This window comes from Empidonax traillii, unplaced genomic scaffold (genome assembly GCF_003031625.1).
Source record: "Empidonax traillii isolate 1590-97213 ecotype Southwest subspecies unplaced genomic scaffold, ASM303162v1 scaffold268:size1028579, whole genome shotgun sequence".
NCBI lineage: Eukaryota > Metazoa > Chordata > Aves > Passeriformes > Tyrannidae > Empidonax > Empidonax traillii.
In genome coordinates this window covers 382,398-409,318 of record NW_020955461.1, presented here as the reverse complement: position 1 = coordinate 409,318, position 26,921 = coordinate 382,398, and the positions used below count along the sequence as shown (strand labels likewise).

At 42.0% G+C, this 26,921-nt stretch overlaps 1 protein-coding gene across 1 annotated transcript in view; it reads right to left on the bottom strand.

Moving 5' to 3' along the window:
- The window catches only part of EDAR (ectodysplasin A receptor), a 69,966-nt gene extending 43,502 nt beyond the window's left edge, over positions 1 to 26,464 (bottom strand). Inside the window, exon 1 of the mRNA XM_027889652.1 lies at positions 26,359 to 26,464. The gene's annotated coding sequence lies outside the window, so the exon portion shown is untranslated. The remainder of the gene's footprint in view (positions 1 to 26,358) is intronic.
- Between the last annotated feature and the right edge of the window lie 457 nt (positions 26,465 to 26,921).

Below are 26,921 nucleotides of genomic sequence, written 5' to 3'. Positions count from 1 at the left end.
GGAGAAGAACAGTTGTTTCCCTTAGAATGGTATGAATGCCTTGGGGAAAATTAAATTGGTGAGAGATTCAGTATGCAAAATATATAGTGCAGGACACTGAAGAAATCTCAGTCTGAGCATGAAAAATCTCCCTTGTAATGAGTTGGTGGGATTTTTATCCCTCATTTACACAAAACTGAATTTTGAGTATTGATCAGCGTGCCTCCTAGGTGAGCTGTCTACTGGCTGTGTGATGCTGTGCTGAACAGCTGATCCCTAAACTCCAGGTGCAGATACGTTGAGGAAATCAAGTGCATAGGAACGTGTGCCTCTGTAAAGCAAGATGTTGTCAATTAGTCCATTGCTGGAAAATATAACTCAAAGAATTTTTGGAAGAGGAAATGCCAAGTTTCTAGTTAAACTTGTTGAGTATCTCTGGCAAATCTGAATAAGAAACTTTCTCTGGAGAGACTATAAAAATAACTGTTCAAACCAAGTAAACAATGTATTCAGTGTGACAACTTTTGTCATTGTGTCAACTCTGATTTTCACATATTATGATGAATGCATGAGCGAAAAGCTAAAATAACACTAAAGGCTTGTAAACATGGGGGGAGACTGAGAGAGGACCTGAACTGGAAGAATTAACTAAACCCATGAAGTTAAAGCACATTAAACCTCTAGGGCTTCTTCTGAAGGTGGCTGTTAGAGCATTTTCAATCTGTTTACTTAACGAACTTAATATCCAGCATGAGAAAACCTGGAACAACTAAGAGTTACATCACCATGCAGCTAAGAAAGCAGTGTGAGGGCCACATATGTATTTGTTCTCTCATGCTTCACATAGTTGCCGCTGACATCCTGTGCTTTAGGTCTGAATGCTGGCAGCACTTCTGTCTGCAACTCTGAGATGTATCCATATGAAACTCACTGACTCTGCTGCATCTGGAAAGGAGTCGTCTCCTCTTATGGGGAAAGACAACATCTTTCTATAGGTATATGAGAAACTGCTTTACAGCACCAGAAAAGACTAACGCTGTCTTTCCAACCCAAAGAAGACATAGGCAGATCTCAGATGCATATTCTTCAGTAGCTCACAGTATGCCAATCCATTGTGCAATGCTGCTGCTGTTTCTGTTCTTGTCCTCACATCACCAAAGGTTATCCTGGGAGATGGGAGGCTATCCCGGAAGTACACTGCAGTAATGGAGGCTTAAGCACAACCTGCACAGGTAAGCAGATTAGCAGAATTTGTTTGTTGTCTTGCATAGTTAGGAATGTGCTTTAAAGGAAGGGGCTGAAACACAGAACAGACTAGGAGGGGCTTAGACTCTTGAGAAGACGTGGGTTGTCTGAACAACCCTAATTCAAAGGTACAACCTGGCATTTGAAGATGAACATGACTGCTTCCTCCCTGGGGTGAAGCATCAGGCACAGCTGTGCAGGTTAAATCCCACTGAAGTCTGCGGTAAAGTTCTCAGTGATCCTGGCGGCATCTGGATTTGAGCCATGACACACAAAGAGCACATTCTATACAGCAGTTGACAGAACTAATAAAAGAGGATCATGAAGACAGAGCCAGTGTCTGTTCACTGCACTCAAAGGAAGTAGTGGTATAATTTCCCTATCAAAACAATACCACTATAAGCAACAGAGACCTACGGTAACATAAACCTGTGTTTAGCAGCTGGATCAGAAACTTTAAATCTCATGAAAATAGGCAAATTTGAGCTCAGAGCCTGAAATGCAACACTCTATATATTCCAAGTAATAAAATAATCACTAGTACATTAATGATTAATCAACATAACACAATTAGTGAAAATACGAGAAGTAAGTGCTGTAGCCTTTGCTGCACCAATGGGTTTATTTGCAGTCTGTTGCTTGCATCAAAATGATGCTACAGAGAGATGAAGGGAGCCTGTCACAGCCCATTTGAAAAGTCACTTTTTCTAAACAAGGCTGTCTGCTTTCATCCCTCTCTGCATTATCAGCTGAACTGCTGGCACCAGGTATTCAAGGAATTTGAGAGGGAAGGAGGAGAGCACAGTATTTCCTTGTCACTGTGCTAGATTTGACAGACCATTTGGGCAATACATATAGCATCCTGTCACACAAATTGAAATCTTTGGAAAGCCATCAGGCTTTAAGAACAATACTCAGCTTACTCTAGGACTAGGATATTCAGTGATGACTAGTGCCTCTTTTGCACATGAGTCACTCACTCCCATCCTTTAAATGTGTTCAAAGAACTGGAGGTTGTGATAATTTTGCTACAGACTACCTAGTTTTGTAATTAAAGTGTCCACATCCACTCTTGTTTGTTCCCATATATCTGCATCTCAGGGAACAGGTTTTCTCTACAAAAGATGGAGCTACTCCTCAGGCTCTCGTACATCTCAGAGACAATTAATCATGTTTGCAAAGGCAATCATGTTTGTGTGGCGTGTGGTCAGTGGGCATGGCTTTAGGTGAGATCCTGGGCTTCACCAAAGCAGCAGGTTTGGCACTGGTGACTTTAAACAAGACAAAGAGAAACACCAGCTGCCATGCCAAGTGACTGTGTGCCATGCGGGCACATGACCACGTGGGCACCCTTCCTCCAGGGGACTGGCACCCAGCCAGCAGCCTAGCATGGTCTTTGAAGTATCAAGCTGCTGACAGTGCTATTTAAGATCAGAAAAGAGGCATCCTATTTAAACTGTGGTTAGGGAAGGATCCTTGATGCCTAGGTAAGGGAATGTTACCAAGCTGGAGTCTGGGGAGTGCAGGCCTGCAAAGAACCACCTCTCTCCCTGCAGAGTGGCAATGTAACCAAAGCCCCACTGCTCTTCCTAGATAAAATGCCTGAGCCTACCTCATGTTGCAAAGTTCAGAGCCAGCCCATTTTTGTAAAACCTCTAACATTACTACTGCAGTCACATGCTCCAAACCCGCACACTCCAAATGGAAATGGAAAATATTGCTGAGCACACACAATACTGTGTTTTCTACCATGTCACAAAGCCAAAAGCACGCTGCTATGAACAAGCCTTTTCTTATATACAATTTGCATATCCTTTCATAAAATCCTTCTATGTGTTTTGGAATTGAAGTTATTAAATGAATAAGACTGAAAAATATGGTCCTATCTATTATCTTCCCTCTGTTTTAATGACTTCTCACCATCCCCACTGCATGCTGTTTTTCATTAGTGCAGCAAAAGTGTTGGACATGTATAAACCTTGGGGTTCTACACTTCAATGACATCCCAAGTGAACTCAAAGGACCCTCTAAACAGCACTCTGAAGTTATCACAGGCAGACATGCATGGTCCTCAGTTTTAAAAGTTGTTCTTCTCTTCCACTGCCTCTTCCTAAGGCACAGCTTGCAAACTGCTCCTAACCCTCTCATACTCTGCCCATTTTTATTTTCAAGTTGGATTTTATTTTCAAGTATGCATTCCCCAGCAAAGACCACTTCCATGCCATCTCCAAGCTTTCAACTGCATCCATTTTTCTGTCTTTGTCCAAGGAAGTGACACTTTAGAGAGGGCAAGGTGGTTTCTCACCTACTTGAAAATTGGAGAGCTCATTTTTTCCAGTCTTTATCTCATACAGTTTATATTTTGGGGAAAGATCAAATATGGACAATTTGTGGGAACCTTTTTCTTGGTGTTAATTAGGGTGCATGCAAAGAGTTGTATTGCCGTATCTCACCTCAGAGTGGCCAGGTGCAACTAATCATATTTTTAGGCTCCCAACAGGAATGAAGTAGACTCCTGACTTGCTTCAGAAACTTATTCTCCTCTATGTAGAGGGAACAACATTATTTCTCTTGGTTATTTTGGAGGAGTACTGCATAGCAAAGAGCTTCTTTCTTTTTTTTGTTATACAGGCTCAGGTTTCCTGATGATTTCAAAGAAAGTATCCAAATTTGCAGGATCAAGCTTGCCACAGTGTACTTGCTCGGGCCCTTTACCCTGTGCTATGCAAAGATTCAATCCATAGACTTTCACAGATATCATTGGAAATACAAGGAGGAAGCAAAACATGAAACCGTGTCCAATTGAGTCTTTGATAAGAGGATTAATTTAAAACCAGACACTTTGCTCATTTCATTTTTTTTCCTTTTTGTTTTTTTTTCCCAAGGAAGCATAAACCGCCACTGTAATTGTACTTTGGCCTGTGGGAATAATATCCCAGAAATAACATCCCTACTTAAAGTCTAGTAGCTTAAGATCTCTGTGGGGCTGCTTCTTTCACTGCAAGACCTATAATTAGCCATCCATTATGGTGTTGAGCAGTGATCCTGACGAAGCCCATATTTTCCCCCAAGCACCCTACTCAGACACGCCAGAGAGAAAGTAGGCAGTACTCTGCAGTTCACTCTCCTGCTTACCAGGCAGCTCAGGGGGTGGGAGACCCTCCTGGGGCTCCTTGCAGGGCTCTTCAGCCGGGACACCCTGTGGGTACCTCACCACTCTCAGTTGTCTGCTTCTGTGTCTCACACTGTGAACACTGGGACTGCTACACTCGGGGTCCTAAAGCCAGGGTGGTGTAATTTGGGCTGCTTCTCCCATCTTCTTTTTGCTTTGGTGTGAGCAAAGAAAGCAGCTTTCCAGTTGGGAAGGAGGGGAAGCCACTAAGCCAAGCACTCCTTTCCTCTGGGAGGAGAAAATCTCCTCAGCCTTTGGACTAAACACGACTGCTTTGGGAATGGGTTGCTGGTGCTGCTGCAGGTCTGGCAGTCTGTGCCTCCAGACAGCTAATGTTTTCCCGGCACAATTGGAAGGCATATTTCCAAGGAACTTCACTGGTGAAACTGAGGACTGAGTTCCGATAGTATGAAGTGGTGCATGCAAAGAAGACCCGGCTGGTGGTGTTTCCCCGTGGTTTTGGAAAAGATTTTAGCTCCCCTTAAAATAAATAAGCAATTTTATCAGATAAAGTACCATCAACATCTAAACTGTTTCACTTAGCAAATCCTACATTTGAATTGGTTTGTATTTTCCAAAGCCTTTTCCCAGTTTTATTGTCTAAAACTCTTTTCTGAATTAGAACTGAATTTATTAATGGTTTAAGTTGCTTAGAAACAGCAGAGTTTGTGTGTGTGTGTGTGAACAAATGACTGGCTGAAAAGGCTGCTCCTCCCTATGTGTAACCTTTATTAACATTAATGCAAATTCCTCTATGAAACTGGCCTGGAGAACTCTGTGGTGGTGGACACAGGGCTGAGAAGACCAGTCCTCATCTTGACACAGTCCTCAGATGCGCCAGACTTCATCCCTCATACAGCTTCCCCTGTACTACCAGCTGGCCTAAACTTATATTTAGAAAACACATTAAATCTCTGAGTGTGAAAGCTCCACCCTGGCTCCTGATGGCAACTGCCAACAAGAAAGGCTCTCCAAGGCTCAGCAGCAATATTGTTTCACGACAGCTCTTGTGTTATACCCTATAGCACTGAGTGCAAGGTAAACAATTTTTTTTACAAACATTTCAATACGACAGATCAATGCCATCACACACTCAAATTTGCCTTTCCCAGATTCATTGTAATGGGGGAAAGGACAATTTCTATAAAGTACCAAAAGTCTGGGGTCAAAGGCATGAAGGAATGCTGGAGGGGTAGTTCTCTTCTAGACTTTTAATATGATTATTCCTCACAAGCAATATTGTATGTTGATCCTGACCAGCCTACTACCACTATAAGAAACAAATCTGCATTCTTCCTCAGATGCAGATATACTTTGACTTCACTTTGTCATACGTCTTTAATAAAGAAACAGATCCAAAGGGAAGCAAGTCTTGACTAAAAGAGGAGGTTGAGCTTTTCTGAAATTCCCAGTGATCTTCCTTTCTATAACAGTAAGTTGAAGGTTTGAGCAAAGCATTAGAACAAATTTCTAGACACTGCAATAGGTCAGGCTTGACAAAACCAACTTAATGTCACCAGATAGGTGCAATTTCTTTATCTAGCAGTTCTATGTGTTAAAGTATATCTCATATTACTTGTTCAGTAATGTTAAGGCCTGACGTTTTTCCTTTGGAAACACGAGGGCAATTTGTACAAGGCACAGAAAATTTATAAGAAGTTTGAAAAATAGAGTGAACTCACTCTTTGGACATCCAGTGTTATTGGAGCTAAAACTCAAAAAAATCCTGCTTTAATCTTATCCCTTAGCCAGTTTTCTGTTTTGTTCTCTGATTTTCATAAAAGCTTGTTAAGAGTTAATAATATGTTCATATTTGTGATATTAAAATATCTCTATAATTTTTAAACCTTACTAGGGTGTTGTAAAGGGGATCATATTTACATTCAAGGAGGAATCCACCATATGCAGCGAGAAACATAAAAGCTGTGTTTACTTGGATAGCTGGGAACCCCCATGAGAGCAAAGAAGAAGAAATGTATGATATCCTTGGGGAAAAACAAGCTGTCTGATGACAAGGGAGAGGATCTGAAGCTGTTAACTAATTAATTCTTCTAGTTGCTGGATTCAAATAGTGTTCAACACAGCTGACCATGTACAGGTGTCTGGTAGCATCTGAGATGTCCTATGACACCCTGCCTGACCCCAGTGTGCCACTCCAAAAGGCAGTAGGTCCCCTCAAGGTCCTCTATCAGACCTGCCAGCCTCACATGGACACCTCACGCAGCAAAGTTTAAATGGCTGTAGCTATGCATAGGCAGGCAAATTAATACAGCTCTTCAGAAGCATCTTTTACTCTTTTAAAATCACAGGCAGAAAAAAAGCAACACTAAAAGATTTCATCTTTGAGACCACATAAAAGCAAGACGCAGAGTGATTTTCTGATTTCAGGTTATGACGGTAGTCAGGGAAAGAAAACATATATAAACTTCCCATGGCTGGTGCCCACGCAGTTACTCATTTCTGAATGAACTGAGGGTGAAAATACTACTTTTTTCACTTACTTCATGATGTAGTAGGTCACTGGAAAAAAGAACCACATCACGTGAAAAAGCGTGATACAGAGTCAAACTAGCTGTGTTTTTACCTATAAACTGAGCATACAAGTATAGGAGTTACATGGTATAATAAATGTCATCAAAGGCACTGTTCCTCTGACCTTAAGGCAGGCCTGAATTTTGAAGGCAGGATCAAAAATCTAGTAGATCTGTTGGATAAATGGGGACAAGCTGGAGAGGTAAAGGAAAAATCAAACCCACTTCTTTTCCCTGAGCAAATAGAGCCTGTTAAGTGTGAGCACAGTGATTGCAGCTTCTTAGACCTCTCCAGCTCCTCCTGAGAACATCCTCATCAAAATGTTTTCATGATGATGGCTGCAATTAACACAAAAGCTGCACTGGGCATTGCACGGACAACCTTGGCTGTGTACTGGCCAAGGCTCTATTTGAGGCTCTCTGAAATCTTCTGGGCACTCCATGTTCTATCACTTTGTTGTGAACAAAAAAATTACAGTTTGTTCATGCTGTTTCTCACTCCCTTTTTAATAGTTAGAAATTAACACCCTTGATGCGCTCTTAAACCACACTGCTTGGCAACTCTTTTACAGTGTAGGCAAACATTTGAGTTTAGTGTTAAATATGTGGGTGCCTTACAGTACACAAATAAAGACTGTCTCTTTCTCAGAGATCTTACAGTCTGAAAGATAAGATGATGAAAGAGTACTTGGAAAGATGAGTAACTAGGGGGACTGTGGGAGAGGTTCACCTCAGTCAAAACATAAAAATCTGGAAATCATTCAAAGAACATAAAGATTTTGGTACTGGAAGTGTGCATTTTTAATGTATAACAGTTTTGCAATTAAGAACAAAATCTGAAGCTGTTGACATTTTCTTGTGCCTGGTTTTGCTGGGACTAAGGTAGCATGTTGCTGTTAAGTCTCCTGACACCTGATTCAGTTGGTCTCTGCACAAAGCTCAATGCTCTCGCTCAAACCAGCGGTCCTGCCCTGAGGGTACACTCAAACAGCAGCACACTGACAACTTGTCGGGCTTTGACCTTGCAAGGGGACATAGGAAGAGCTTTAGAAACCAGATGTCTTTTACATGATGGATGAGTTTTCATTTAAATACAAGAAATTATCAGCCTTTTTTTGCTTGCATATACTCAGGAAAGTTATGAGTCACAAAGTAAACTAAAATAAATGTGATGTAATCAGCATGTGCAACTTTCCATGATTCAGTTTTGCAAACATTTCTTCAAACCAAACCTATCTATCTTCAGACATCAAGCACGGGTTAAACTCAAGTGCCCTCAGTCACAAGGGCACCAGGCCATTCTCTCCTTGGGAAGGAGTAGCTGGGGCACAGGCTGCTGAGTTGCCCTGCAACTCTTGCTCATATTTGCCCCTAAGTGTCTAGAAGCACAGTTTTTTGTTACTGGAGATGAAGGGACTCCGCATCAGGGAGCACAAAATTTTTATTGGTACATTTCTGGTGTGGTGGACATTCCTAGGTTGTAATTTCTTCTTATGTCACAAGCCACGTGACACTTGTATCCCACAAAGAAAGGACAAAGATTAATTCTTCTTTCATTCATAGCATGGTTCAGTACACATCAGATGGTACCTCTACTGTTTTTGGGATCACACCAGGATAGCCTGTTCCTCAAACAATGTTTGAGATCAGACTTATCGAAGATCACACAGATGACAGACATGATTCTGCTTTAACAATGACAGAAGAGCTCTGATACCAATAGGAATGCTGTAGCTGCAGCTTTTTTTTTTTTTTAGAGCTAATGAAATGCCAGCAAAATACCACATGCATATGAAACAAGTGATGCCCGGGGTCAGGAGCTGGACTTGATGGTTCTGATGGATCTCTTCTAACTCAACGTATCCTATGATTCTGTGATCCGAGTGACACACTTGGAGCCATCTGAATTTTGACAGTGAAAATCAGATTTTCTCTTTGCTAGAGTAGCTGAAAGTTTGGTGTAGTGGGAGGCAGCTAGTGCCAAGGTAAAACTATGCATGTTTCTTGTCATACGTCTTCAAGTGATGCATTCCAGTGTTGTTCTTTATTTAATCATCCAGAGATAAATAAGCTACTACTTATTACAAACTAATTATGTTTTAAGCAGCACAGCTAAAAGATAATCTGCGCTACAGAATTCCTAGTGGCAAAACATCCAGGATTTTTTTACGTGTAAAATCATGAAACTGCTGAGATGCTTTTGAAGTTTTTACACACTTGCATTTGCTTGAAAATTACTATGCAAGCAATAAACCCTCTTGTTTGGGTCTGATCCTTCAAGATGCAACACAGGTAGCTCCACACTTAACTTTATGGGCTCAGTCCACGAGTCTGATGTAGCTGATAACATTTTTGAACTATATGTTTATAAATCAGTACTATTAGGGAAAAAAAAAAAAAAGAGATCTGTGGTTTTGGTATCAATTAGCCTCCTCCTCAAAAATTATGTTCCCAGCTAGAGCACTGAAGGGAGGTGCACAGGAAAGAGGCTTTAAAAAGACACTTTGAAGGGAAAATACCCCAACACAATGCCTTTTTCTTTTGCTTCTCTAATTGCTGCAGATGTTGTGCAGTTGCACCAATGAAAAGTTAAATATTATGTCTCTGTAACATTTTTGATATTCATTAATTATAGCTCAGAAAACCTTACGAAAAGCAGCCTGCTTCTTTAATACAAATAAGATTAATTGCATGGTTGTTCAGAAAATGAACCACCAGTAGTTAAACAAAAAATGTTTGTCTTTAAGCAGCCCTTGAATGATTTTTTTTAAACTGTTACAGGAAGTGAAGAGGCTGCCAAATTACCATGCCCGTGAGCCCCACTCTCATTATCAGCCTAAACGAACTCACACACCCCGCCACTTTCATCCTCTTCCAGGTCCAAGAAAAAGAAAAAGGAGGCATAAAAAAATAAAACCAACCTTCCACACAAAGAGGTGTCTCTGAAGTCTGGAATGCACTCTGGCTGTTTGAAGACAAGATTTATACCTGACACCCTCCTTTAAGCTCATTGTTGAGACTCGCCTGTGTTCAAATCAACCGCAGACTGGCTGCTGCAGGTACTTCATCTTACAACGACCACATCATCTAAGATAAATGCACTAGGAATTGCTATCACTTTGAGGTGAAAAAAGAAAGGGGAGAAAAAAAGAAAAATCCAACCCCTGATGCAGGTAGTGGGTGGAGGAAAAGACAGACGGGCACGAAGGAGTGCGTGAGGGTGCGCCCAGGGAAGGAGCCAGCGACAGCCAGCAGCGGGCGGCATGGGGTGCAAGAATGAAATGTGTTTGGCTGCCAGTGTGGGCACCTGTGTTTTAGCCCAGCCTCTCCTTGCCTTTGGCAGCCAAGCTGTGGGACCAGGCGCTGGGCGGAATGCTTAAGGCACCATCACTGTAAGGGAAGCAGTAACCTGCTGGCTGCCTGTAAAGGATGAAAAGGAGGTTTTTGACTTGGTGGGAGACGATGAGGAGGACTGAGGCATCAGTTCATATCATGCCCATGTTTTCTGAAGAAAGCCTGGTTTCCTCATCCTGTCTCTAAAGCCAGTTTCATTTAGCATCTTAAATTCTCTGGAAGAAAACTCTGGGTAGTGAGGACTTAATTTTACACTGAACCCATCTGATGGGAGGCAAAGCCATAGAACACTGAGATATATGAAGCAAATGATAGGAGAGAAAGAAGAGTGTGCTCGGGACTTAGAGAAACACAGATGAACATCCTAGATGTCAGGCTGCTGAAACTCTAGCATTAGCAGGAGTTGTGTTAATTACTGAAGGCTTTGAAGTGACGTGGGCAACAAATGTCTGTCATAAAGAGAGAATAACACCTGGCAATTTGCAGAGATACTTATTGTCTATATCATAGTATCGCTCAAAGCCCCAGTAAAAGTTGGGGCGTAAGGATACAATTTGTGGCACAAAACCAGTTAAGCAGCGTTTCCCAGGGCGAAAAATTACCATGGCATGTAGAATAATGCTACATTAATCCATGGCACTCAAAAACAGTTCTGAGGAGATATTCTGAAATTACACTGATAGAGGAAAGGAAGTAGAAAAAAAAAGATAGCATAAGTGGTGAATGTAAAACTTAAAAAAACATGCCCTTCTGATGCATTTCATAATGCCTATCTCGGATCCCAAGATGAAAAAGCAATATGGGATTAGCAACAAAATGAAGATCCTTAGGTAATGTTCTAGCATCCCAGATTTACCCTGCTTTTGGGGAGAACCCATCAGCATATTCTGGATTAAACCCAACAGAAAGCTCTAGATTTGGTTTTCTGATTCTCCTTTTTCGAGCAGTTCAGAGCTCGGCCTTTACAGGGCTTCTTCCAAAATTTCTGGGCTGACAGGGATGTTTCAGATTTTGAGATCTGGGAAAAAGGAGCTGGTTTAACCCATTTCAGTTACAGAGCACTTTCTATATTTAGGATTTTAAATTACGTTTCATTAAGAATGCAAATTATGAGCACTTCTAGGACTCCAGGTACTTGCATGTCCCAGCTAGCACATAAACCTCATGCCATTACAAATCTGAATAAAGCAGATTTAGTTCGCAGCAGATTTAAAACAAGGCAAAAGGGAAGGTGGGAAGAGAGCCTGAACAACACATCCAACACCTACCCTCTTGGGAGGGAGGAGAAACATCTATGCTAGCACGGAACTGACACAACTGCAAGTGAAGCTATGACATCAATCAGCTTGTTTACTGGTATCCTGTTCTACTTTTTTGCATTTGAAAGATTTGCCCTTTATCCTGTTGCTTTTTTCCTGTGAGCCCTTTTTTTTGTTGTTTTATTTTGTTTTTCCTTGGGGGATGATGTCTTCTATCTGGTGCCAGCAGAAGGCTCTCAGAGAAATCAGTTTCATCAACCCATGTCCAATGTACTGAAAAATGGAGCATGGCTCCACCTCAGCAATCACAAGAGTGTGTTGTGGACATCTAGCCTGGAGCCTCCATAATTTCCGACACCAAGCATCTGAGGAAATAGCATTCAGTATTTCATTCTGACATTTCAGCTCTTGACAGCGCTACAGATTGCTGCTTGAACCTAAAGTCAAATGCAATAAACTGTGCATAGCTTTGTAAAAAAAAAAAAAAAAAAAAAAAAAAAAAAAAAAAAAAAAAAAAAAANGCTCTAAGCAGCTGCTCCATTGCTGCCTGCCTGTTAGAAGTAACTTGGAATTTTCAAAAAGCACTATCTGTGCCTTCTGGCTTAAGTACTGAATCATAGAATTATTTAGGTAGGAAAAGAGCTTTTAGATCATCAAGTCTCTCTGTCCTCCAATCATTTGCTATTTTTGTCCCCATTCAGTCTTGTGTCTCCTGTTAACTCAGTTTCTTCCTCAACACAGATCGTCTGTGGTGCTGATGACTCCTAACTCTGTATGACTGCTCTTGTTGCCATTCCTCACTCCACTGCAGATCGAGCAAGTGCCTGTTCTTCAGAGCCATTTAATGTCCACACAAAAAGAAGGTGGCAAAGATGTGTGCCACATGCTGCCTTTGCATCAGAATAATCCCACCTGGACAGAAATCCCAGACAAATCACTGCCACCTGCTTGTGGCCCATTGCCACCAGGGCAGTGTGACATCATGCATTATCAGCCTCTGCCTTGAAACTGCTGGTTAATGTCAAGATCGTTTTGCAAATTGATATAAAGCAACCGTCAGGTTTATGACTTGAGAGGGCTGTGAGAAGAGCCCTTTCCTGCCTTCTGGCACACCTGTTTCTCTCCAAGAGTTGAGGACAGCCTGCTGTTACAGACAGTCCCTTGGAGTCCCCCAGGCCCTGGTCTGGGGTAGGTCTCAGACAGTGGCTTAGTTTGACTTGAATGTGTTGCCTTGTGTAAGCAGTGGAAAAAAGCACCTGTAGCAATGTATTCTACAGCAAAACCCTGTTGTAGAAAATTATTTATTTCCACAACCAGTTGCTTGAAATAAGTAAAGGCTTCTAGAAACAGCCTTTCTGGAAGAACAACTACCAAGTATACAACAACAACTCAGGAACTACATTTATTTTACTGCATGTATAATGTGTCACCTTGCAGAGACCTGAGGGCATTTTATAATGATGTGCTTTAAAACTGTGAACAATGAAAACTAATTCTTCTCCAGAAAAGGCAATCAGGAAACTTGTTTAAAGGACAAAGCTTTCAGTGGATAGCAAGTGCTTGTGTTCACATGTGTGCTCAGATTGCTTTCAGAGTTGTTTTTTGGCTGCCTTGGCTCTGCCTCCAAAGGCATCTCCAAAAAGTAATGTACATGCCTAAGTGACATATGTGTACACTGCATCTCAGCCACTTCAACAACAAGTGACAGTTAATTAAAACCATGCATTAGAGAGCTCATCCTCTCATCATAAGTGATGGTATTGACAGATGAGTTATTTTTACATCAAGCTTAATTATGTCAAATCTCAATCCGCAAGTGTGCAGCAGAAAGTGTAGCATTTTTGTTTGTTACTAATAAGCTGTGTTTACTATTTTTCTTCTGCACAATTCACATGGAATGAAAAGTGACCCAAACTCACATACATTATTTGCCAATTAAAACCATTTCACTTTTGTTGTCCTATCACAGCATTCTGGGTACACAAATTTATTAAAAGAAAAAAGCCATAGGACTGTTCCATCTCTTAGCTCCTCATCGTGATGTAAGTTTAAAGCCTTAGGGAAACAATGAATGAGTTTGCCTGTTTGCATGCAGTCACTTCTATAAATTTTTCTTGTTCAGACTGTTACATATATAAAGCTCCTCATGTGAATCCGAGAGGTCCTGTTTCTCTCTCACAGACCGATTCTTCTTGTAGGAAGAAGTCAAAGCTGTATACAAAACCATACAAAATGGTTCTCCCTAATTAATGTGCCCAATAAAACAAACTTCTCTGAAAGGGAATAACTTCAGTCTTCAAAATAAAAGATCAGACTGTGCTGGTCCTGCTCCCAAAGCGGCATCAGCAGCTAAGTGGGCCTACTACGAGAAAAGTGTATTAGCTCAGCTAGCAAAGACTTCCAAATAAAAGCCAATTAGGCTACAATAAAAGTGAGTTTTTTGAAGTGTATCTTCAGTGTTCAGAAAATATTATAGTTACTGTAGGACATTTTAACTCCAAAGCCACTTAAAACCCAAGAAATTAAGACCTAGGATGACCACATTCATACCACCTCTTACCCCTTCACTGAAGTTTACCCCTGCAACATCTCACTCCTAAATCTCTGCTATGCTATCTGCTTGCACTCTGAATAGTTGTTTTTTAACAGATTAAAAAGTATTTCTACACCTTTACTAAGGACTGAAAGCTTGGACACAGAGTGTGGTTAGCACATTTCAGAGGAGTACATGGTTTCCACAGGTCAATTTATTAGTGCAGGTGTATGACACACTAAGTAAAATGTTTCATTTGGAATAAGGAGCTGAATTTTCAGTATCTGTTTCTCAAGAGAGTGCCAAATCCACGGGGCTATTGGATATTTGCAAGAGGGATACTTTGTAGGGTTTTGTTTGTTTGTTGTTGGTTTTAGTTTTGTGTTCGTTTTTAACTAGGTTTATTTACCTGAATTTTAAGTGTATTCCAAAGCAAATGGTGCTTCTGTAGCCATGATGCAATTACCCACAAACTTCCACAGCTGAACCATGCACCCCAAGTCCCTCTCCCCAGCAGTCCCCAGAGGTGTCATGGTGCAGGTGGCTGGGCCAGGGCTCCTGGTGCACTAAAGCATGGGAGGAGGCTGCTCTGTAAGCCACTGAAAAACGTACATGGTAGCAAGGTCTTTGCAAATGTCCCAGTGGAGAGAGCTTCAGTTGAAGCTATTGGCCATGAGACACTAATCCATCAGAAATCAACCTTCATGCCTGCTGATGTTCCTGGAGCTACTTGCCTCTTAGCCACATCTGATTTAACTAGCCTAGGCTAATGTCTAGCATATTTTTCCTGAGAGAATTTCCTACTTTATTGGGGATCAGGCCAGATTCACAACAGCAGCAGTGCCATGATGGACTCAGCGCTCCATGGAAGACACAAAAGGTGGCAGCGTCCTTGCAACAGCCAGAGTCTGAGAAGAATGAAGTGCCTCAAAATGGAAATCCTCAAAATGTCTTGGCCAGGACCCTGACAGGGCTTAGGAACCTGGCAAGGCATTCCTATCCAGTCCTCCAGACTCCTCCCAAAATCCAGCCTATGGAACCCCTCCTACCACTGCTTCATATCTTGGTACTTAACAACCCTGTCAGCTGTGTGGCACTGCAAGACCAAATGCATAACAGCATTCTTCTTTGTTTGAATAAATTTTGGAAATCTTCCCTCTAAGAGGCTTGGAGGCAGGCTGGGTGGGCTCATGGAGAGGGAACAGTCCGGGCCCCTGGCTGGGCAGCATGGCTACAGGGATTCTCTCACAGAATTGTCCAGCTCCCTCCTCTTGAAGCTTTTCTGTTTTATATGACTCAATTTTGTTTTCTTTTTCACTCAGACACTCCCAAACCTAGCAACTGGGGCACCACCTGGGATAGGGTTTGGAAACTAGGCTTCAGTTCTTACTCTGAACAAAATTTAAATATCTTATATTGAGTATTGCCCAGAGCCCACACCTCCATACAGCCTGGCAAGTACCCAGCCACCACGCAGCAGCATTATTCTTCTTTTGCTCTCCAAATAGTCACTTATCCCTAGGAAAATGTAACAGGTAAAAACCAAGAAGTATAGGCAGACGCCTGTCAGAACACACAAGAGCTGAGGCTGGGGGCACTGTTGTGAGCAAAACAGCTAAAGTCTCCCCAAGCTGATGGGAAGATCAAGTCCAGATCTCCCACCTGAGCTCCCTAAGCATGGGCTAATATACCATACTAATATATTAAATTCTCATAAGGAGAATTTAATGTGTTGCATGTGGGTCTGTTCATCCAGCGCAGACCAATTCAGGTAAAGCATGTCCAGAAGCACATGTTCAGGCATGCAAGGAACTTGGTGGATGTAAACGTAGGTGTTAAGGTATGTAGGTACCTCTGGGGTGAAGAGGCAGGCAAGCAAGGTTTCTTAGGATCTAAATTTTAGGCTTAGCATGTGAAGTGACTTGTCTGCTAGGCATCCAAGTTCCTCCTTGGGATTAAGTCCATGGAGATGATATAACAGAAAGTAGCTGCTTCTCACCTCAGAGTGCTCCCAAACCAAAGATTCAAACAGTGCCTGCTATTCTATGCATTTTTCACACACCCACCACTAACTGCTCTTCTGTGATTAAGGAAAAGTGTTTCGCCTATATATACAAAAAAGGGTGAAAACTCCACATGTAAAATATTCCAAAGTGAAACAGTAAATGCTTATAAGTTTTCATCTCTTCTGCAAAAATGGACATGTCTGTGAAGTTAAGCAAAGTCTGTGTGCACCACTTGTTAAATTCATCCAGCCAGCATCAGTAATGATAGGTAAAATACCACAGATAGCAGCTTTGCTTCTGTATGTATTTCAGGGAACTTGAGCTGTTAGCAACGCCTTTGAACTTGACTTTGCAAGAGGAAAAGCAGATGTCTTTCTCTTTCACTCATTTTGATTAAACTAATACAGCTTGCGCAGCAATTGCACCTTTAAGTTTTAGTCCATCTCTGTCACAGGCACAGGCACCAGCAGATGAAAGTACAACATCAGCAGTTTATTAAAAGAAACAGCAAAAACACCTAGGACATCAGGACTGAGGCAGCATCTCAAGTCATTTCACTCAAGTCTTACTGCAAAACTGTTTAAAAAGGGATGAACAGAAAGTCCTGAAAGGACAAAACAAATCCAGAGTATATTCTTCCCTCTCATTTTCTTTGCTTCTTTGTTTTAGAATTCCATAAGAAAAAGCCATGCACACATAGAAAAAATTACTTACTTTAGCTGCTAAACACATGCATCATCCAACTGCTTTTGTCTTACTTCTGTCACATATATTTTAAGAAATAACTTTATGATGCTTCTTATGTGCATCTCTGAAATTCTCCAGGGATGCTCGTATATTTAGGAAGATCTTACTGAATTAATAAGACAGAGCACTTTGGAAAAGGCTTTAAAATAATGTAAGTGAGAGTTACAACCAAGGCTGTGCTGTGGGTGAGCAATATGTGGAGTTGAGCTCAACTACAGTGTTTTGTTGAAGGCAAGCATTCCCTTCCAAAGCAGACAGAGGCTCTATCAGCTGTAAGCCCATCACTTCACAGTCACAGACTCTTACAGTGATGCCATACAAAGCCTTTTGAGCCGCTACAAACCACAACAAGTTCAAAACCTGACTCATGTCTAGAACTTCAGCTCACTCACTGTTGCTGGCTTAGTCATTGCCAGCAGCCCTACATGCATCTGCTAATCCTGCGGTATCCTGAGCACCGTTCCCTCCTGTGGGAAAGCCCTGGTTAGTCAGCCTCGCAAAAAGGTAGGGTATTGATGTATTTCTCTTACCGTTGTGCTGCTTTGTTCTTCTTGCATTCCCATCTTAATGACCGTGCAAGTTGTTGGCCTTCCACACTTTCTTTGTGTCTATGTAAATTCAGTGTTTGATGCTGAAGAGGCGGAGATGATTTCTAAGTCAAGGGGCAGGTGTGAGTGAAAGGAGCAACCCAACAGCCAAACTATTTGAAAAAGAAACCTTTTATGTCTCATCAGCTCAGCACTGGAAAAAAAAAAGCCTTCATAACTTGCCTTGAAAACTGGAAAAACAGGGTGTCTAGCTATAATTTAAGACATTAATAACAAGAAGATATTGCAGTTCCCTGACATATTTTGACTTCTGCACAGCAAAATGGTATCTTAAAAACTAGGTCTGATTATTAAAATGTGAAACACTGTCAGTGAGTAAGAAATTACGGATAGGTTTAGCCCAGGCTAAATTTTAGAGCACACCTGAAAAAATGGTTCTTTCCCTTTCTTGAACGGACATACTGACAAGTATTTTGGCATGACCAAAAAATTTTTACTGTAACAACTTTACAGTACCAACCACGGTCTTCAGAGGTATTCAGTGGCTATTGTAAGCAAGCCTGAAACTGCAGCCTCGGGATGTGACACCCTGATTAACAAACTAAGTTTCAGCAGAAAGTATTTTTCACCCACAGCCAGCAAGTATACACTCTTTCAGTTTGGTAGTCTCCTTTCCAGCACAGAAAACACAGCAAAGCAAGAACAAACAAACTGTCATATAGAACAGAGGCATCTAAATTCCCACAATTTATTTTTATTTCCCTTGTCCAGAAAACACTTTCAAGCACAGAGTTTAAGATTAAGAATGTTGAGTAGCTTACTCGCCTGCTTTGGGACAGTTTGAAAATTTGAAGTTGTGCTTAAAAGCTCCACCATCGTAAGTCGTGGACTCCACCAACAAGCATATACAGCCTCCTCTGCACAAGCATCTTTACAGTCACCATGGAAATCTCAACAAGAAACCAAAAGTCAAATTTCCTATTGGATTACTTCCTTCTGCTGAAATAATCAATTTTCTACATGGTTGCTTCATCTAGAAAATTTTTATGAAGGTAGTAGATAGATCGGCAAATGCAAGCATCCTGCTCCTTGCACCTTCAAAGCTACACATAAAGATAACAGTGTTTTCTTTTAATCTTTTTTTCATTACTTAATATTACGCTTACAACAATCCTGCTTTGCTACAGATGGTTTCCTGTTGTTTCTGCCAAATGTGAAATAGCTATAAAACTTGAAAAGGTTCTGATGCTGTCACCGCATGAAAAATTGCATCTACAAGCGAAAATTAAATATGAGCCTTAGCCTTTAATTGCTTTAATCTTACTTAGTAAGTGAACTTTTTTCACTCCCACCCCCAACTCAAAGCTTCCGATAACATGACCTGAAGGGAAAAATATAGCTATATATTTTAGTCAGGTATAAAGCCTTCATTAACAAAAACAAAAAAAAGAGGAAGGGGAAGTAGATAATTCTCATGTCCAGACTAACCAAACAGCCACCAACTCCAGCTAACAAGAGCACTGCCTTTGGCTCAGTTTCATAAAATATGTAAAGTCATTTCTGTTAGAAGACAGTGAAGTTCGCGTTTTCAGTGCTATAATAAGTAAATCTGTCACCTGAGCAGACAAATTACTAGAAAATGGCTTGTGTAATCCCAAGGGGACAGAGCCTTTGCTCCTTGCTTGGGCAAACCTCAGTGAACTCAGTGACAGCTTTACTTGAACCCAAAAGGGGTGTTAAGAAGTACTTCAAAGAAAAATTGAATTTTATACATATGATTAAGAAAACTCTTGACGCTCTGATGCTCTCTATAGGTATAGATTCAGTGATGTATGGAAGAAGGGCTAGGGAAAAGGTATTTTACCAAAAAAGGCATGGAACAGGCACATGACTTATGAGTGGAGCATCAACGAACAAGTGAGCTTCACAGGCTCCTTCAAATTTCTGTCAGTATTTGACTGGCACTTCATCAACATACTCATTTTCTAGAAAAAAAAATCAGTGAGTATTTAACCACATCCTTCTATCAACAAGGTAAGGCTGTGCTCATTGCCATGGATCTGCCTGTACAAGCAATGGGGGTAGAGGCAAAGAGAGTAAATATGAGAATTTGTTCCATCATTTTGAGTGCATTTGTCTGTCTCTTGCCTTTCATAGAAGGTCTGATATCTTAGGGCTCTGCAGCACAAGAAACAAGTGCTCTGTGTTACACTGGAAATTTGGCAAGCACCCATTTCTGCAGGAAGAAGGCATTTAATTGTAATCTTACCCCAACAACACATCAGACCTCAACCTTCCCGCTGCTCAGACCTCTATTGTTCATTCTAGGGGATGGATCCAATAGTCATTTGCTATGAGAAGAGATTTACTCTTGCTTGGATACAGAAGTTGGTGCCATATTAGTTTCTTTCAACTTGTGCTGCCTTTCCCTGCTCTGGAGGTTGGAATTTAAAAGCTGAGGTAGAGGTGACACTGTGGGCAGGAGTGAGCGGAAAATGTGTACACTCATCAAACTGCAACCAGATGTCTCATCTACATGTGGACGCACCTCTCCCATGTGCTGTACCCCCAAGGGCACCACTCACTGCCTCCTCAAAGTGCTGCTCCTGGTGTTTCCCCATGCAGAGGTACTTGCAGCAGAGATATCTGTTTGTTTAGTCTGACTTTCACCAAAGCTAAATTAGAAACAACCTTATGCAACCTCTGGAAGATCTACATCTCCCAGCTATGGACAAACCCCTGTAGTTCAGCCCAGATGGGGTTCCTGGTTCGTTTAAAGATATCCATGCTGGGGTGCAGGGGCTGCTTGGCACCCATGGGGCTGACCTGCTGGACCTGATGCTTTCTCTGAGTGACCCTGCACAGTGCCTGACTTTGATGTCTGTGAAAACCACTGACTGATCACTTGGGCCACAAAAGCATTCACAGAAAAGCACCCTTTATTTCTTTTTTGTGGTGTAGCCTGTGTACGTGGGGACCTTGGATGAAAATCAGATAAGGGCATGCAGGTTGGATATCTGCTGACATTACTGAGAGTCTCCTGTTGACTTTACTGGGAAGCATATTGAGTTCCTATATGGTCATTTTATCAATTTTTTTTTAAATTTATTCCCAATTTTATTATTTGGTCACCAGCTGAACTATTTGCACCTTTCACATCCATTTAAATACCACAAAGTGCTAGTGCTGGACTTTTCTCACAAACAGAAACCATGATAAAAAACACAACCCTGCCACATCAGAGACGTTCTTCGTGTACCGTACAATATTTGCATCTAGGTTTCCTTGTTGCTAGCCAGTGCCATCTGTTATCTGTTTTGGTTGCTTATAAGAAATGGCAATTTTTGAAAATTGAGAGCAAGAAAAGAACAATGGCTTTTTCCTTTGTATTTTATGTCCCAAAGAAACCAACTGGATGTACACATGCACAGAAGAATATACCCCTCCAACTGGCAATATGTTAGCACATGCTTTTTCTGTATGGAAATTTTAAAGAGACAAGACTCATCACGGGGAAGTATTTGAATGTAATAAAATAAATCTGTGCCCCACAATGCCTCAATACTCGGTTTTGCTTTTTTCTCTCTTGGAGGGTGCAGACACTCAGACTTGATGACGAAATAAACGCTGGCAGCTGAGATAGTTACTGCCCTCAGCTGTGCGCTCTGCCCCTCTTTTGGAAATTATTGCTCTCCTGCAGCCGGTACAACTGAATGCTTTGTGAAACCAGCTTCAGACTGCCAGTCTTCACGCCAGCCTCAGCTTAAGCAGATCTGCCAGTCCATTAACTCTTGTGGGTTGGAGGTGAGCCCACAAGCCACTGAGCCATGCCTGATGTGCAGGTGGAAAAGACTCAGTGAGAAAGGGGGTGGCCAGTTGAAGGTGGTGCTGCTTTGCTTTCTCCCCTGTCACGGGCCACTGGCTGGGTGGCAACCCACAGATCATTCTTTCCTATTCGTGGAAAAACAAACACGTCCAACTCGGGGGACCCATTGTCACCAGCTACCCACTGAGAGAAGAAATGGCCTTTTCTCTTTAGTTGACTCTGATAGGAACAGAAATGTTACTTTAGGATGTAATTTCAAGCTCCTCTTTGTTATAAGTGGCAAATTGAAGTTTCCCATGTCTGAGGATGTTGCCTGGTTCATAGTTCCTAACTAGAGCAGGGTATAAGCCTGCACCGGGTATTTTAACAGATTCTGCCTATTTAACCTTTGATATAATCTGTTCCTCATATTTTTGCAGTCCCAGTGTTTCTCTTCCAAGATTTGTGATCTGGATGCACAGGGTGTTTTAGTCTTCTTCTTTCAAATGACAGAAGCCAATTTCTAGAAAACTTCAATTTATCAGCTATTACTAGACAGATCTCTCCCCCCCCCCCCCCCCCCCCCCCCCAGTCCTTCTCCCAAGCAGTGGAAAGTGCATACAGTTGTGAAAGAAAAACGGAGCACATCACAGGAATACATCCTTATAGCCTGGGTAATTATAAATATCTAATCCTGAATTATTAAAATGATTCTTGCTTAAAATGAAAAGAAAAATCCTGACAGTCAATCTGCAAATAATTGTATGTTGCTTAACTGGCACTTCAGTAGTTTTTGTTTGTGATATATCCAAAGGAAGAGATGAATGAACTGTCAGAATTAAAAGCTCTCTCAGCACTTGGCCATATGTTTCTGCTTTGGTCCCCAGCCTGTTACATTGCTGAACAGAGGATAAAGGCTGGTTCTTCATATACAACACAACCTCCAGGGGAGATAGGGAAAAGAGTGAATCTTTCCAGGGTTCCTTCTTACCAAAGAGCTGGCTCGGACTTGGATGCAGTCAAGTTTTGCAGCACCATGTGCTGGTTATAAAGCCTAATGAACCAGAGATTCATTACCATGATCTGCAGGGGATGTACATCCACCACCACTTGCACGGTGGAGATAAAGTGAAAAACTGGAGCTCATGTATCTTTCTATGCCAGCTCCAAGCAGGAAGATTGGTTGGGAAGGGTTGGATGCTGGAAGTTAGCAACTAGGTTGACTTTGGCCTTAAAATCAAAAGGGTCTCAGGTCTATCACCATTTCAGGATGCCACAAGTGTAGTCAAGCTAAATGTTATAAACTCTTTTGCTTTTCCTCCCTAATTTCCAAGTAGCCATTGACCACATCTAAGTAACATTCTCAAAACACAATTTACCCCACACATGTTTATTATCAGAGCAGTTCCCTGGATAGTTGGGTCATCAAGACGCTCCTAGTCTCCTATGCACAAGTCAGGCAAGGGTCAGCTGAAATACCACCAACTGCTTGAGAGGTTTCTTGTGGGACAGGGAATGGAGCAACATCAATCTCCTCAAAAAGTCTTTCTGCTATAAAACTGACATAGCTCTGGCAGTCCCTTCTGCCACATAAAATCTTATTAGTCATTCACTCCCAGAAAGGAAACAGGAATAATTTAAGGCACCAAATCAAAAAAAACCTCAGCTCTGCAGAACTGAGTCTAAAAAAGAATAAATGCCAGAAACTCTATGAAGTCTACTAGGGACTTTGCTATTGATTTTGCACTGCAGATGGTCAGACATTATGGTAATGTGGCAATGTGTCAATGTAAAACCTGTTGCTAGATTCATGGCAGGTGATTCAGTTTCAGCATTGTGGCTTAACTTCACAAAATGCCACTTCTGAGAGTTCAAAACCAGCACTCACTAACATCAGATCAGGAGGATGTGGCTCTGTCTCTGTCTCTGCAGAGATTTGAAAATACACTGACAAAGCTTTAACTTCTTCAAAAGACAATAGCAGATAATGCTTTCAAGTAGTCTTTGTTTGTCTTTTATTCTTTTGTTCCTAATGGACACCTAAATTTGAAAACAACTTCCTCTCTACTTTTGTTCTGATTTCCCTGGTGGGAAGAAACTGAAAAATCTGATCTACGTCAAGTCAGAAGAAATGTGTGCAAAGCTAACATGGTTCAGTAAACAATGTTTGATTACTGAATATTGCCACAGAGTCAGCAAGAGCTGGACACGCTACACTTGTGGGAGTTCTGCCATTGACTGCATGGGCGCAGCATCTCAGTTCATGTGTTATGGAGTTGGGTGAGTGATAAATCAAACAAAAGAACAGCAAGTTACTTGGCCTCCAAATAATATTTGGATGTTCTAGTCTTTTGCTGTATGAAGTCAGTTTCTTAGTTTTCTGGTCAAATTATAGCCAAATATTTTGTTCACACAGTGAACACAGGTCAATTATACTTGCCAAGGTGGGCAGTCTTACGTGTCACAATTCCATCCTTGTTCAGTAATATCTAATTCTTTACAGGGCATACCTTCTTGGAATATACATGGAAAGAAAGTGTCTCTATTTTTACAAATAACTCCCTGCCCTAATGACACACTGGCCAGAACTCTTCTACATATTAGGAAAGAAGGGTTTTCCCAAACAAGAGCTGCCTTTTCAAGAGCTGTTGGGTAAAAAGGGGCACTAGTTATCTTCTACTACATCATAAAAAATATATTGGGTCTTGAGGGTCACGAAGGCACCAGAAGGCAGTAAAGGACTGGTTTCAGGATAACCAGAGGGAGAAATGAGATCCCTTTTACAGGAGTGAAGAGAAAGAGTGATCTACACTCAGCTCCTCAACAATGACTCATGTAGGGTGGGGTCATGCTGGCACCTCTCTGGTTATCCTGCTATAGGCACTAGTTCTCATTGCAATTTATCTACTCTATAGCCAAAAAGAGAGGCAGCATAGATATCATCTGAGACCCACTTCCATCCTAGCATGGTTAAAGGAAACAACTGTGTTGAGGATATTAGAGGGGAATTCCTCCACTGATGACAACATGAGAAAAACATTATCTTAATATTAATCTAATCTTCAAAAGCTTATGCTGCTATTTTTTGAAAACTGAGACTTGGACCATTTGTCTAGCACAGCTATATGGGTTCAGTTAGAAACTGTAGACTCTGTTAAAACATTCCAGTCCTCCAAGAAATGTCACCTTTACACATAAAGTTGAAATGTTTCATGTGAAGCCATTTTCAGAGGAATTCTAAACACCTCTATGGTAAAACTGCATTCAGTTTTTTCAGTGAGATGATTTCCATGGCATACAATTCAGTATGATGCCTTGAAAATTAAAACATCACATGTTTTCCATCTAGCTGCAATAGAGAAAAAGCAGCCTATTTATGCCAGCGGTTTTCTGTAAAAGCTATCTATCTATTAAGAAAAAAAAAAAAAAAAAGCCTGCTGGCTTTTTCTGGGCACACTCTCATCTGAGTTCTTTGTTGTGGCCAGACTACATTAGTACAAACAGCAACACAGCTACGCTGTACCCTACAAACCAGAAGAGCTGGGCCAAGCTCTGGTAACAGCTTCAGCCTCATCAGTCATGCCCAGTGAAATTTTGCTCACAGGAGCTTACCTGAAGGTGAAATTGTTCCCACTGAGTGGTGTGGAGCCAAACGGGCTGCTGCTGAATACATTTCCTTTATTTGACTGTTCTTGTCTTTTTTAATTTCAAAATTATTGTCTTATCAGTATTGCTTGTTGATAGAGGATGCCTAAACTTTCTTTTTTTTTCATTTTCTACATCTTTGAAATTTCTGGGAAGAACTGAGTAATCCTGATCATAGTCATGGGCTTTGACCCTACTTTGCACTATCACATTAATTTCCTTTTAAAATTTATGATCTCCCATGATTTTTCTGATAGAGTTGCCAGAGATTTCCACCACTTGCCCAAAATATTTTAAGATCTGTCATTCCAAACTCCAGTGTACAATATCATCTCCCATCTCTGCTGTAGAGGAGTGGCAGCAGTAGCCATCGGCCTTGTCTAATGGAATGCACGGCAGCAAGAGGTGTGAAACCTTTCCTTGTAGCTCGAGGCATATAAAGAGGTTTGGGGTGGTACCCCAAGGAGGTGGTGATCACTAAGCTCCTTGGCATTGTTGTGCTATTGATGAGGATCTCACCTGTCATCCCATAGTGACAGATCCAAAGTGCCATCCAGTGCCCCTTCATATAAAATCTTAAGCTCCACTTATTGAAAAAACGAAACCACCCTTCCTCTTAGGCGTACAAGTACCTAGCTGCACTTTTTCTAATCCACGGTATCAGTGCTGTAGCTGTGGCAGCAGCAGCTAAAAACACCATGCTCAGTACCAATGACAATCTTTCATAGTCATGCAAGGCTCACATGGGCCACTTTACTGCTGGAGCAAGTTTTGCAGTCCTGGCTGAGCTCTCTGTTCCCCCAGATGTAGCTGAGCTGGACATTTCAAAGCTACTTTGGCACTACTTATGGCTACAGTGTAGTGTCCTTAGAGCAGGTATCCAATGCCCAGGCACTCCTCAGTCTGGGCAGCAGTCTGCTTTCCTCTCTGAACCCCAGTCCCACAGAACCCTTTTCCAATGAGATTGTGGAAGCAGGGAAAATGAAAATTGGCATGCTACGAACATGTGTTCACATGCATATGGAGTCAGCCACAACACTACCAGTGCTGTGATATCTTACAGAGTTGGTTGCGATTTCAAAAGTATAGTAACAGTGTAAAAAAGTACAGGCAAATTAGTTTGCAATGTTAACACAACCCCCAAAACAGCAGTTCCACTATCCTCTGGAGAAATATGTGCGTCTACTGAATTAAAAAACCACACTGGATCGTCTAGAGTTTGGGAACTGGTCAGAACATCATTACTTCTAAAAATAAAAAAGTCCACAACAAATTCTATGTGTAGAAACTTCAACTTCTAATCAAAGAGACTACCAGGAACTGTAGCTACTTTCTAGCATTCACAGAAAAAAAAAAGCGGCTCTTTAGTCCAATGCCGGGAGCAGAGAAATCCACTGAATGGAAGAACTCGTTCAAACGAAACCTACACCCAACACAATTTCCAGACGCAGCCCTCGGTGACATCCCTATGACAGAGTGGGTCCCGTACCGGAGCCAGGCTGGCTCTGAGGAGAGGCAGCAGACATGAGCCTACCTTGGGCAGATGGGATCAGCCCCTCCGAAGGCCGGAGCAGAGCTCCTCCGGCGGGCGCAGGGCGCGGGGTGCCCTCCTGCTCGGGCTCTCACAGGTGCCGAGGCTCCGGCGCAGCCACCGAGGGTCTCCCCGGCTCTAGAGCTTGTCATTAATGTTCCCAGTTGGGTCCCAGGGAGCCCAAACTCCCCGGAGCCGCCAGCCGACGGCCCCGCGCCCCCTCCGCAGGTTCGGAGGGTCTCCCCAAAAAGTTCTCCTTCCCCTCGCTGTCTTCTGCGAAGTTTGATAGAGCCGCGGGCGCCGGAGAGAGCTCCGCTCTCTGCGGAAACTCGCCTACCCCACCTAGAGGAGCACGGCAGGATGAGTCGTCCCACGTCCATGCCCGCTACCGCCGAGCTCGGATTTTGCTGGTGAACAGGAGGAGAAGGTTTTATCTGGTTTGGCTGAGAGAAGGGGAGCCAGACCCTGGGGCACGGAGCAGGAAGGAACCAGGGCGAAGTTTAATGATTGAACTGGTTCAGTTCAGCGAATCTTGGTGTGGCAAAATCAAACTATTCTGCACAAAC